Source organism: Rhincodon typus, chromosome 2 (assembly GCF_021869965.1).
Source record: "Rhincodon typus isolate 14 chromosome 2, sRhiTyp1.1, whole genome shotgun sequence".
Lineage (NCBI taxonomy): Eukaryota > Metazoa > Chordata > Chondrichthyes > Orectolobiformes > Rhincodontidae > Rhincodon > Rhincodon typus.
Window position 1 is genome coordinate 144151717 of NC_063333.1, and position 13297 is coordinate 144165013.

The window sequence follows — 13297 nt, forward strand, 5'->3', positions numbered from 1 at the left end:
GCAGATGGGACTTGAACCCCGGCCTCTTGGTTCAGAGGCAGGGACAATACCACTGCAGCAGAAGACCCTTACCATGATGGTGGTGGTAAAGGGCGTTGGACTTGGGTGATGTGCCTTATAGCTTGCTGAGGATTGAGTAAGAAATTGGAGAGGATATGACCACAATGTTTTTAGATATGGAAGTTGCACCACAGGACAGGATGGTAGCATGTACAGTATAAAGGGATAAAACAAGTAATAATAGGCTTACTAGCCTGACACCAGTAGTGTCAAATCTTTGAAACCAATCTGTATGGTAAAAAATAATTCTTGTATAGAAAGAACTAAATGAATTATGATCTGATACCACAAGGGTATCGGGGAGGATGTTCCTGATGGTGGGTGTGTCCAAAACCGGAGGTCATTCACCCAAAGTGTGGTGAGCCTGTGGAATTCATTACCACAGGAAGTAATTGATGCCAAAACATTTAATGTATTCAAGAAGTGACTAGATATAACACTTGGGGTGAATGGGATCAAAGGTTATGGGGAGAAAGCAGGATTAGGCTATTGAGTTGGACAATCGGCCATGATCGTGAAGAATGGTGGCGCAGGCACAAAGGGCCAAATGGCCGCCTCCTGCTTCTATCTTCTGTGTTTTCTATTTGTTAAACAGTAAGCTGAGCCTGGCAATCTGTATAGTGTACTTTGAGAAAATAATGCAGTGGATTGTTAAATGGTATGCAATTGGCATCTATCCACAAAGGCATTTTCAAAAGGCATTTGATATTTTGCCAGATGAGAACTTTGTTAATGAGATTAAAGTATTTGATTTAAAAGGAAATGTTGCAAGCTGGAAAGGAAGTTGAAAAAGGAAACATATTGGTGGTTAATAGTTTTTTTTTTGAACAGAATTGTAACAATGAAGTCTAGCAGCAGTCCATTGCTTTTATTAATTATGTAAATGATCTGTGGTTACAGGGTAGCAAAGGAAATTGCAGACGACATAAAAGGAGCATTGGGATTAACAGAATTGGACAGTAAAGTGTTTGTAGACTAGACCAGATCGGGTCAGGTTTAATGTGGGAAATTGTGAGCTGATGTGCTTTTGGTTGAGTGGGTGGTGGCAAATGCATAGATGAATTATGCGCTAAATGGTAGATCCTTGAGCAGAGAGATTTTGCAACAAACTCAATAATGCGCAAATTGGAATTATTACAGTATGCACAATCTGCCCTGACTGTGCTGTGGTCACGTAGGTTTATTGGCACTAACTCGTACCATAAATTGCCTGTATCAAACAAGCTGAGTTCCTCCACAGTTAGGTCAGCACTCTGCTCCTGCCAATGGTTTTAAGTACTTTGCAAATGCAGCAGTTTAGTCAGTTGCTGATGCTTGTATTAATTACCTGAAAGACTTGTGTGATACCACGACTTGCTGTCTCTTGTGAATTCACAAAAGGAATGACTGCATCTCGTTAACCCCACCGTGAGCACAATAAATACCAGAAATTCACATGACCAAGTGTCAGTATGGATTGCTGAGCAAACCTGGCATTGCCTGGTTGACAGACTCGACAGGTTTTGGCCACACTCTGTAGTAAATGCCTTGATTTAATTTCTACAGCAGGTCTACCAAGGGAGTTGTTTTATAAGGCACAAGTGCTTTGATCTGCAGTTTGTGTAATATATTTCTTCTTCTGGAATATCTTGTTCCATTTGAAGTCATTTTCAAGCCTAATTCTATTAGAATTCCTGTGGGTGTTTCAGTCTTTCGCAATCCCTCTTTGTGGTTTGAGGTGCATGGTGACACATTAGATACTATTTCAAAATAACCTACATACAATCAGATCTTCATTATTAGTTTCCAACTGAAGCCTTAAGTACAACCTTGGGTACTGTGCACAGTATTGGTCTCCTTGTACTAGACTAATCCCTGGAATGGGTGGGTTGATTTACGAGAAAAGATTGGGTAGGCTAAGCTTGTGTCTGCTGGAGTTTAGAAGTGGAGTCAATAAGGACTGCAGATGCTGGAAGCTAGAGTCAATAAATGTAGAGCTGGAAAAGCACAGCAGTTCTGACCATATCCGAGGAGCAGGAAAGTAAACATTTCAGGCTAAAACCCTTCGGTCGTCCTGAATGGCATACTCCTGCTCCTCTTTTTTCTATGGACTAGCTTGTCAATTCTTGGAAAAAAACAGTGGTTACACTGTCACTATTAGACCAACTGTTTGTTGCAGTTTTTTGTCGAATTCACATTTCATTTTCTCCCATGTTGGGATTCAAATCCATGTCTCCAGATCATTTGCCTGGGGTTCTATGTCACTAGTCCAGGTACAATAAATGTCACTTATCACTAGAGATTATTGCTCAATCTACGTCGGTTGCATTGGAAGTTGTCGTGGCCAGGGTTTTTGGGTGAGATTAAGGATTGGCATAGGGTGTTGCAGAGGAAACGATACTTTTGGGACCTTGGTGGCATCATACTGGAAGTATCATTCAAAGACGTGTTATGGGTAAAGCCAAGTTGCTGGAATCAATATTGAGAGAGAATTAACTGTTACTTAGAGGCACTGATTAGTTGGAGATATTCAGCACAGTTTTGTTAACGCAGGCTGTGTCTTACTAATTTCAATTTTTTTGAAGAAGTAAGGAGTTACAGTGGAAATTTTCTACATGGATCTTATGCATTTAAAACTGTCACATGAAAGTTAAGAAAAATTCAAGCCCACACAATAAAGGGAAATATGGCAGCCTTAATCCAAAATTGCTTCAGTGACAGGAAACAAAGGATAAATGTAATCGGATGTATTGTGATTATCTTGTGCGAGTAGCAGATGAGTTTGGTGTTCACTCTTGGGTCCCTTGCTGTTTGTGATACAAATTGAAGATTTAGACTTAAATGTGGAAGGCATGATTGATAAATATGCAAACGATGCAAGAATTGACTCTTATTGAAGAGAGTGGCTGTTAACAGCTGATATATATCAGTGATTTGATCAACTAGTTGGAAAAGTGACAAATGGAATGCAGTCTGGAGAAATGTGAGATAATGCACTTAATGAGGGCAAACCAAGCAAGGCAATCCTCAATAAATGGGAGAATGTTGAGATGGGTGAAGGAAGTGAGAGATCTTCGAGTGCATGTCCACAGGTCCCTGAAGGTGGTGGGATACAGTGAAGAAGACGGTCTATGGGATGCCTTCCTTCATTAGGCAAGTTATTGAATACAAGAGCAGGGACGTAATGCTGAAACTATACAAGGCACTGGTTAGGCCACTGTTGACATTTTGTGTACAATTCTGTTTATGACAATACAGGAAGGATGCAATTGTTGTGGAGAGAATACCGAGGAAATTTACAGCAATGTTGCTAGAGCTTAAAAATTACGAGGAAAGATTAGGCTAGGGTTGTTTCCTGAGAACAGGGGAGGCTGAGGCGTACTTAATTGAGATGTAGAAAACAATGAAGGACTTGAATAGAGTGGACTGGGAGACCCGTTGCCTCTAACAAAGCGGTAAATTACTTGGGGGCACAGATTTAAGGTTACGGTAGAAGGATTAGAGAGGCTGTGTGAAAAACCTTTTTGACGAAGAGTGTAGCCCAGAATTCACTGCCCAGTTCAGTGGCTGAGGTGGAAACCCTCAACTCATTTAAAAGGAGCCTGGATCTGCACCTGAAATGGTGTAGCCTGCTACAGACGTGCTGGAAAGTAGGTTTAGAATGGATGGCTATTTTATTCAGCCGGCACAGGCATGATGGAATGAGTGGCCTGTTTCTGTGCTGTAACCTTTCAGTGGTCCTAAATAGATGATAATCTGGTGGTTGATGGATACATGTCGGGTAGAAGATGAGGGCAAGGAATATCCAAATCATGGTAAATTTATTCCAATCTGCTTAATTCATTGCTGATGCTTGTAATTGCTATTCTAATATTTACCAGTAGATGGCATCTATATTAATTATTTTGGCTGGTGTTTACATGTGCTTCATCCATCTATGAAACTGAATAAATCCCATAAATCCCAGTTATTGGGGTAACTACCATTACTACATAATACCTGAAACTCAAGCGTTAACCAGATCACTTTAATACATAGAAGCAGATCTCATTGGTACAGAACACTGAGTTAGTGACTTTGATTAAAAAATGTAGATATTTCCATTGGAGAAGTAATCCTCAGTTGCAGAATGTTGAAACACTAAGTTGAGTGCTATTAACAGTCTGGTGCAAGTTGTCAGGCATCTGTTGGCTGATTTAAGGAAGGACATGCAGCATTCAAGTCGGGTGTCCTAGACCAATGCAGCAAATCCAGATATGACTTCTGTAAAGCCATTAGGGAGGCCAAGAAGTAGTACTGGATGATGTTAGAGGCCCAGACCTACCAAACAGACTCCCGCCGTCTATGGCAAGGCCTAAACGACATTACAGGATACAAAATGAAACAGTGTAAGATAGCAGGCAATGACACACCACTCGCTGACACGCTCAATAAATCAATCAATCACTCAGATGATGATGTTAATTTAGATTGTCTTCATAGCGGGTCAGGATGGTGGTGAATGGATAAGTCCTTGATGCTCCCTCTTTGGATGTAATTGGAATTGCTAGATAGCTGCTTTAAGTCTGTTCTCTGAAATACTATGTGCTGTTTCTGCACCTATTTGGAGTCTAATCAAAATCACACTCTTCCATCCTACATATTTTGTACGGTCACTGTTGCAGTTTAATTTGATTTCTACTTGTGTTGCCTGTAATGCGATTTCATTTGACCCAAACTACAGCAAATCATATCCATCCTTTGTAGATTGTTGTGGTTACTGTACAAGAAGGGAGCTAACTGTTCAATTTTTCCCATTTGATTTCCATAAATGTCCCACTAATTCATTTCAGTCAGAACACACAATTTGCCATTTCAGTTAATGGGAAAGCTTGTTTCAGGATTCCCTTTTTAGTCTGTCACCTAATGGTGAGCCAGACCTCTTGTTTTCTTCTTTAACCATGTTATGCTCATAGCATTGCCTTCTGGGGCAGTGCCCTTCGAATTCAATAGGCAGCAAATGTCTGACCTCAGGGCCTGCTCCTTTTTCAATGAGAGCAATTTATGTAATTGTTCCATTTTAATCTGATCTTTCCATTGCCTCAACCATTCTGGTTGCTCTATTTTGTTTCTTTTCAACAGCTGCAGTTACCAAGACTGTACACAGTATTCTAATTGATGTTGCATCAACAATTTAGAGTTTTAGGATTACCTCACAACAATGCGTCAACATTCACCTTTGATATATATCCCATCAACTGATTTATTTTAGTCATTTTCACTTTGCGTTATTGTGATATATTTTGATTACTGTCAGTTAGATATATCTCCCTTAAATTTTCCAAGTGCTTCCATTTTCTCTCCAGTTTTTACAGATTTCTGCTGTTTTGTCGTCTTACCAAGCACTCCCATCTTTCTACACTGAATTCTATCCACCAACAATATAGAAAATTTCCAAGTCAAATCCCTCCTACTTGTTTTTGACAAAATTAGCTAGAAGATCTGTTTCTCACAATAAAATAAGTCGAGCTCCAACATGACTGTTGGGAAATGTGACTGTAAAATTGGGATTTTGATCATCCATTTGTGTGTGAAACAGATCCTACTGCAGACTGGATGTTGGATCAATTTGAAGTGACAACTTCAAATTGAATAGAAATAATAGATAGACAAATTAGATAATGAACAGAAAACGGAGGCTAGGAAAACGAAAGAAACAATTAATTTTATGTAATTATTCTTGAGCTTTTTTAATGAATTTGAATTCACTTGAGATTCACAGAGTTTGTTTCAGCTCCTTCGTTATATTGCTGCCTTATAGTCAAGGTATTTTGTTTCTCACGAATGATTCTGGAGACATTAGTTAGTTGAAATCAAAATTAATAGAATGAACATGAGGTTGAATTGCATCTTAGGAATTTAGCTTCAGTAACCTCAAAATACCTACCAGAAATGCACAGCATCAGAGGTGAGATCCAAAAGGGAAAGAGAGAAATGTTTCAGATTTGAGCAGAATGCAATATGCATTTGCACTGCGAAATTAGATGGGGTCTGGAGCTATCTGGTTGATGCTGGGAAGAAGGGGCTATGAGAGAAAATGGAACTAGGAGGGTTCATCAAACCAGATGCTCAAGCTGAATGGTGAAACCAGGGGTGGAGAGAATGACTGGTGGCATACGTGAATTTGAGACCAGACCAGCGGTAAGAAGTGACATTTATGGGCAATCACTCTAAAAGCTAAGAAATATGGCCAACCTTCCCAGCACATTTTAGGGTTGGTAGGGGAGTTGCAATATTTTCATACACTTCCAATAATTTGATGGGTTTAATATGAAACTGTTATGGCCCCTGGACAGTGCTAGGCAGTGGTGGTGATTCATAATCAAGAAGATGATCAAAAGAAAACCTGAACTGAATGGGGTCAGCTTAACTTCTTAAAAATGTAATTGTAACGGCCTATTACTTTGTATGGGTTTTAATGTTTCAATTATCTAAAGTACTACCCATCTATTAGACGTTTTGATGATGCCTTCTCCATGACCTTGTAATTCCTGATCATTGTGCTTGTCTGGACCATAAACACAGACACTGATCTATTGGGTTGATTGGCCTGTTTCTTTGCCGTATCAATCATTATCCATCTCATATTGCCATAGCAGTGTATTTCAGGTGAAGTTTGTTTGGGGTCATGATCTATGAAAAGTACAAAGTCAGATTAAGTGCTAATATTGTCAATCATTAAGCTCAGTTACAATTCTGAAATAATTGGGGTGGGGATAGGCACTGTCCTGGCTGCTGTGAGACGATGCTGTAGCTTTAAGAGGTTATTTTGTCCTGATTTCTTTTGAGAGCAATTGAACGAGAAGTGCGACCTGGCTACTGAAGACCAGTTGTGTAAACAGCTTGGTAGGCCTTGGGATTTTTTTCAACAGCCTGAATTGGTGTGGCTAGCTCTCTCCAATCAGGATTTCTAGGATTTTTGGCTTCGCTTTAAGCAGAAACTGTTGAGGTCTCAAAAGAGTTGGAAGCTTCAGTGAATGTATCCTGGTTGCTACTTTCTCTGAATTTTCTCTTGATGTTTCCTCCTGGATTGGCGAACTGCATGGGAGAATGTGTCTGAATTTTCCTTTTTTGCCAAGGGGTGTGTTTATGGGATGTTACTATGTTGGAACAGTTAATTAGTTATAAATTGCTAAGTTATTCTGTTAAATTTTCCAATAGAGTTAAAATATTGTAAATGCTTCTTTCTTTGGTTGTGTTTTAACTACAGTGTTCAAATAAATTGTATTTTGCTTCATGTCAAGTAGTTTGCCCAGTAGCACCGCATTGCATCTGGGACAGACACTTCACATTTGCCTTTGGAATAAGAAAACGTTAGGTCTAGGCTACCTTCTTAAAACATTTTGAGAGGGTCTGGTCCATAACAGCTGCGTCAGTGATTTGATGTGATGCCGAACTCTGATGTGGCCAGGAGGGGTGACTCCATCGTGTCCGGACAGATTTGGGTAACCTGGTCAGGTGAGGGAGAGAGAGCAGTGGCTGCAACATGGGTGGCCTGCAGCAGTATGCAACAGGGAGAGATCACTGGTAGCCTCTAGTCTGAAACAGGAAGGGGTCACACCAATTAGATCAGGTAAGGTACTGCAGTAAACAGCATTAAGACAAATCCTGAGAAGGTCAATGAGATTTCTAGTCCTGATAGCCTGAAGTGAAATGAAACTTGCACTGAAACAGACAATGTTAAATGTGGACTCCCTGAACCGTTTTTGAAGATATGTTGGTGGAACTTGAGATTGTTCTAAGTTACAGAGGAGTCATACAGTCGTACAGCATGGAAACAGACCCTGAGGTCCAACTTGTCCATGCCGACCAAATATCCTAAACTAATCTCGTCCCGTTTGCGAGCATTTGGCCCATATCCCTGTTAAAGCCTTCCTATTCATGTACCCATCCAGTTGCCTTTTTAAATGTAATTGTACCAACCTCCTCCACTTCGTCTGGCAGTTCATTCCATATGCGCACCGGTCTCTATGTGAGAAAGTTGGCCTTTGGTCTCTTTTATATTTTTTCCCTCTTACCTTACACCTGTGCCCTCTAGTTTTGGACTCTCCTACCCTGGGAAAAAGACCTTGGCTATTCCCCCTGTCCGTGCAGATTTCGTTCCCTAAAATGATCCAGTGGTTTTTACAGAGTCCCAATAAGAACAGCTTGGGCCTACTGGATTACTAGCCCAGTGACGTTAACACTATACCAGTGTCTCTGCTCAAGTGAGAAGCAGCTTCAGCAGGCAAGAAGACCCAGTATACTTTATTTGGTCCATCCAGATCTGACCGAGAATGACTAAACCAATTGTCCACCACATTCTTTGGACTTAAGGAGCAAGCGTAAAGGCTGTATTGAGGGAATGGCCAAGGTGAGAGGCAAAAATCGTTTTAATGGGATAAGAACATCAGGGGTGGAGGTGAAATTTGTGTTTGAGCAGATCAGTAGCCACAGGAGTGTCACGTTGAAGGTAAAACACTCTATGCTGTTGTAGCTGAGTTGGGAGTGTATTTTCCAGGGATCGACACAGAGGGAGGTAAGGCTGGGATGCAACAGGGGAATACTGGTGGAGAGCAAACCATGGAAGTGATCAGAAATGACGTTATATTTAAACATTAAAATGGGCATGTGTGAGAGATTCTCTTCCCTCAGCTGTTGGATTGGATATGACAATGTCAAGTGTTATTCCAATCTCCTACGGCATGATATAAATGACGTGATTTCTTGAAAGTATACAGTCATTTCCTGAACTTTACTAAAGCCAGACTTGATTTTTCTGTGGTGCAGGCTTTTCTGTTGCATATTATCTTGCAGAAGTAGATGATGAACTGCACCGATGATCTTTGTGGTTATCGATCAAACCATTACTGGATTCCATTCAGAAACGAAACACACAAGGCTCCTTGTTACTGGTATATAGAGAACACAATATTTTCCTGTGACTGACCTGACCGTAAAAGACCTATAGTCATTAAACGTCGGTATTCCATATTGTACTTTGGTTCGGGGAGAATACTGAATTGGAAATGCTCCAAATCAGGCTGACTTAGAATATTTTGTGACAACAAATATTCAACACATTTATCTTAATTTGATCCCAGGTTTGTAAAACCCTTGAGGGCATTAGTTTTCAACAAGCTACTTGTTCCAATACCGTGGCAGTTCACGACTAGGAATTGTGGCTTTAGCCGGTGTAAAATAATGAGGTGAATGTACAAAAACCACAATTTTTAACTTCACTTTCCATCATTGGTACAATCTAATACTTGCTTCTATAAAAATGTTGATGCCATTAGACTGTGTCTGGACCAGCTAGGGACTCTGGAACAGTCTCATGATAAAAGGGTCAATCAAAGAGGACTGAGATGAGGAGAAATTTCTTCACTCAGTTCTGAAGTTTTAGAATTCTTTACCCCAGAAACTTGGGGATGCTCAGTCGTTGATTAGATTCAATACTGAGATGGATTTTTGGGATCCAAGAGAACTTAGGATTGAGTAAGAAGGTCAAGTTGATGTAACTTATCGCCCATGATTGTATTGAACGTGGGTACAGGCTGGAGGACCAGTATGGTGCACTTCCGCACCTTTTTCTGAGCACCACATTAAGGTTTCAAAGGACCGCACTTGTTTCATTGGTAAAATGATAGGAAAGCAGGCTGTGTAGTCAGTCCTAAGGAACTAATTCCAAGAGTTGTTGAGACAACCAACCAGAGCTGTTTCAGGAATTCTGGGCAGTGCACAGCTTACGTGACCAATAGTTAGGAATTCCAACACAAGTCCTTGCATTTGTAAGATCAGGATGCACTACCAAGGCCTTAAGAGAGTTGTGAGCCTGCGGAATTCTCTTCCCCAGAGAGCATTGGAGGCAGGGTTATTGAATACTTTAAAGGTGGGGATTGATGTCCATAAGGACCCTCACCAATTTTTACAGATGCACCATAGAAAGCATTCTATCTGAATGCATCTCAGCTTGGTACAGCAACTGCTCTGCCCAGGACCGTAAGAAACTATAGAGAGTCATGAACACAGCCCAGACCTTCATGCAAACCAGCCTTCTATCCATTGACTCCATCTACCCTTCTCGTTGCCACAGAAAGGCAGTCAACTTCATCAAAGACCCCTCCCACCCTGGTTATAATCTCTTCCAACCTCTTCTGTCAGGCAGAAGGCACAAAAGCTTAAACACACACACCAACAGGTTCAAGAACAGTTTCTTCCCTGCTGTTATTAGACTTCTGAACGGACCTCTCAAATTTCAAATCTAATGTTTGTCTTGCTTTTTATGCAACTGTAACTCTTGTATTTCTCCCTCTGTTCAATCACCCAATGATCTTTGTATGCTATGATCTGCCTGTACTGCATGCAAAACAAAACTTTTCACTGTACTTAGTTACATGTGACGACAATAAATCAAATCAGAACTCAGATGGCATTTGGGTCCCTTGTCAGTGAAAAATCTATCAGGGGACGGGCAGGAAAGTGATGTCGAGACTACCATCAGATCAGTTATGATGGTATTGAATGGTGGAGCAGGCTCAAGGGGCTGAATGGCCAACAATTATTTGTCTTGTCTGTAGATATGTTCGTACATTCTGAGATTTTTTAAAAAATATATCATTTTGTTGGATATGAGCATTCGTGATGATGCTAGCACCTATGGCACTGCTACAAGTGTCCTTAAGTAAAAAGAAACTGGGAGTGTCACCCAGAGGAAAGGTGGCTCAGTGGTGACTAGCCTTTATGGGTTCTAAGAGGAAAAAGGCAAACATTACCCCACTGCACCACAACAAACTCTGTCCTCAAGGGGTATTCCCACATGCATGCAAGTGTTTTTTTAATTCCTTCATGGGATATGGGCAATGCTGACAAGGCCAGTGTTTGTTGCCCGTCCCTAATTGCCCTTCAGAAGGTGGCAGTGAGCTGTTATGAAACACAGCAAGGGGTCGATTAGCTCAGTTGGCGAGTACGTGATGCAGAATGATGCCAACAGCGTGGCTTCAATTCTGCTACAGGCCGAGGTGACCATGTAGGTCCCTCCTTCTCAACTGTACCCGAGGTGTGGTGACCCTCGGGTTAAACCCTCTGGCAGGTCTCTCTCTCTCTCTCTCTCTCTCTAATGAGAGAGCAGACAATGGTTCTCTGGAGGTATGAGACTTTCATTACAGTACATACGGTGTTGGCTCACCCACAGTGCTTTTAGGAAGGAAGTTCCAGGTTTTTGACCCCAGCAACAGGGAAGGAATGGTGATATATTTCCAAGACAAGATACTGTATGGCTTGGACAGGAACTTGCAGATGGTGATTGCCCCATGTATCTGCTACCCTTATTGTTCTAAGTGGCAGGTTTGGAAGGTGCTGCTTAAGGGCTTGGGTGAATTTCTACAGCGCATCTTGTAGATTGTACCAACTGCAGCTACTCAGTATTGATGGTGGAGGGAGTAAATGTTGGAGATGGTGGTCTCCACAATCAGCTGCCAATGGATAATCATCATTCCTCTGAAACAGAGGGTTGGGGGCTACTGTCTCACCCCAGGTCTCCAGCACAAACTGTAGGCCTGTGACTCCATGAAATACTGCTCTGTCAGGGACCCCATCCTCAAAGTAAGTTGTTAAACCAAGGCCCTGTTTGCCCTCTGATTTTGTTATAAAATGACAGTAGTTTGAAAAGAATCAGGGGAGTCCTGGCCAATATCTGTCCTTCTAGGGAAATCACAAAGAAGCTGACTGTCTGACCATTATTCTATTGCTGTTTGTGGGAGCTTTCTACCTGCAAATTGAATGGAGTGCATCCTCAACAGAACAATGAGTACACATCCAAAGTATTTCCTTAGCTGTAAAACACTTTGGGACATCTTGACGTTGTGAAATGCTCTAGCAATACCAGCCTTCTTTCTTGCATTTAACTACTTCATAAAGAGAATGGGTGACTGGAAAAAGACGGGGAAGATTGCCAGGGAGGTGGAAAACATCAACAAATTCATGAGGGAGCTAGATAACAGTTTTACAAAGTAACGGATTTATGGACGAGAGGTGATGTCCAAAACTGAGGGGCACGAGTATGGTAATTACAGCTGACTGTTGTGCAAAATTCTTGCTAAAGTTTTCAGATCAGCTGTAATCTTATTGAAGTACAGGTCAGGTTCAAAGGGCTGAATGGCCTGCTCCTAATTCCTATGTATGTGTATGTATTGACACCTGAACATGGTGGGACTGCACCCAGAGTACAGCTTTAGTCTCCTTATTTAAGGAGGGATATAGTTGTATCTAAGGCAGTTTAGGAAAGGGTCATTTGACGGATTCTTGGGGATGAAGGAGTTGTCTTACACAGAAAGGTTGAGCAGACTGGGCTGATACTCCTTGCAATTTAGAAAAATGAGAGCTGATCTTATTGAAACACGCAAGTTGCCAAAGGGTTCTGACACACTGGATGCTGAGAGAATGTTTTCCCTCCTGGAGGAATCTGAAACTAGAGGACACAGTTTGAAAGTATAGAATCTTCCATTTGGGCAGAGGCAAGGAGAAATGTCCTCTTTGAGACGGTCATCAGTATTTGGAATTCGCTACCCCAGAGATCTCGGGAGATTAGGTCATTGAGTTTTGTCAGATTTTTGATTGATAAGAGTATAAAGTATACAATCATGATATGGAGGTGCCGGTGTTGGACAGGGGTAGACACCAGGTTATAGTCCAACAGGTTTATTTGAAATCACAAGCTTTTGGAGCACTGCTCCTTCGTCAGGTGAAGTGTAAGGTGGGGAGGGAGAGGGAGCAGCCAAGAAAGTGGAGATGAGGCCAGGTTCAAAACAGCCACAATCTTATTGTGATTATGGGGTAGAGAATGATGCAGAATGTATATTTCAATGATGCTGACCCATCCTCCCAGCTAGGAAACCAGTCATTTTGCAGTTATAGAGTGCAGAATAGCTTACGGTGTTCTTCAAGGTCTTAAGATGTAGAACAATTAATTAAACAACAAAGAAACCATTTTGCAAATAGTAGCCATTCATGTTCACGTTATTAAGTTACAAGCAGGCTGTAAAGGAGTTGCTGGTACTGTTGCTTCCAAGTGTGAGAGTAGAACATCTACCTTGGCACCACAACAATCTCTCCAAAAGAACTCTCCAGATTACAGGAAAGTTCTGTGTGAACCTAGACAGCATTGCACACATCACAGATAAAACTAATACAATTCAAGACAAGGCTGGAGGTGAGGCCACAGGTACTGTAGAGTTTTAAC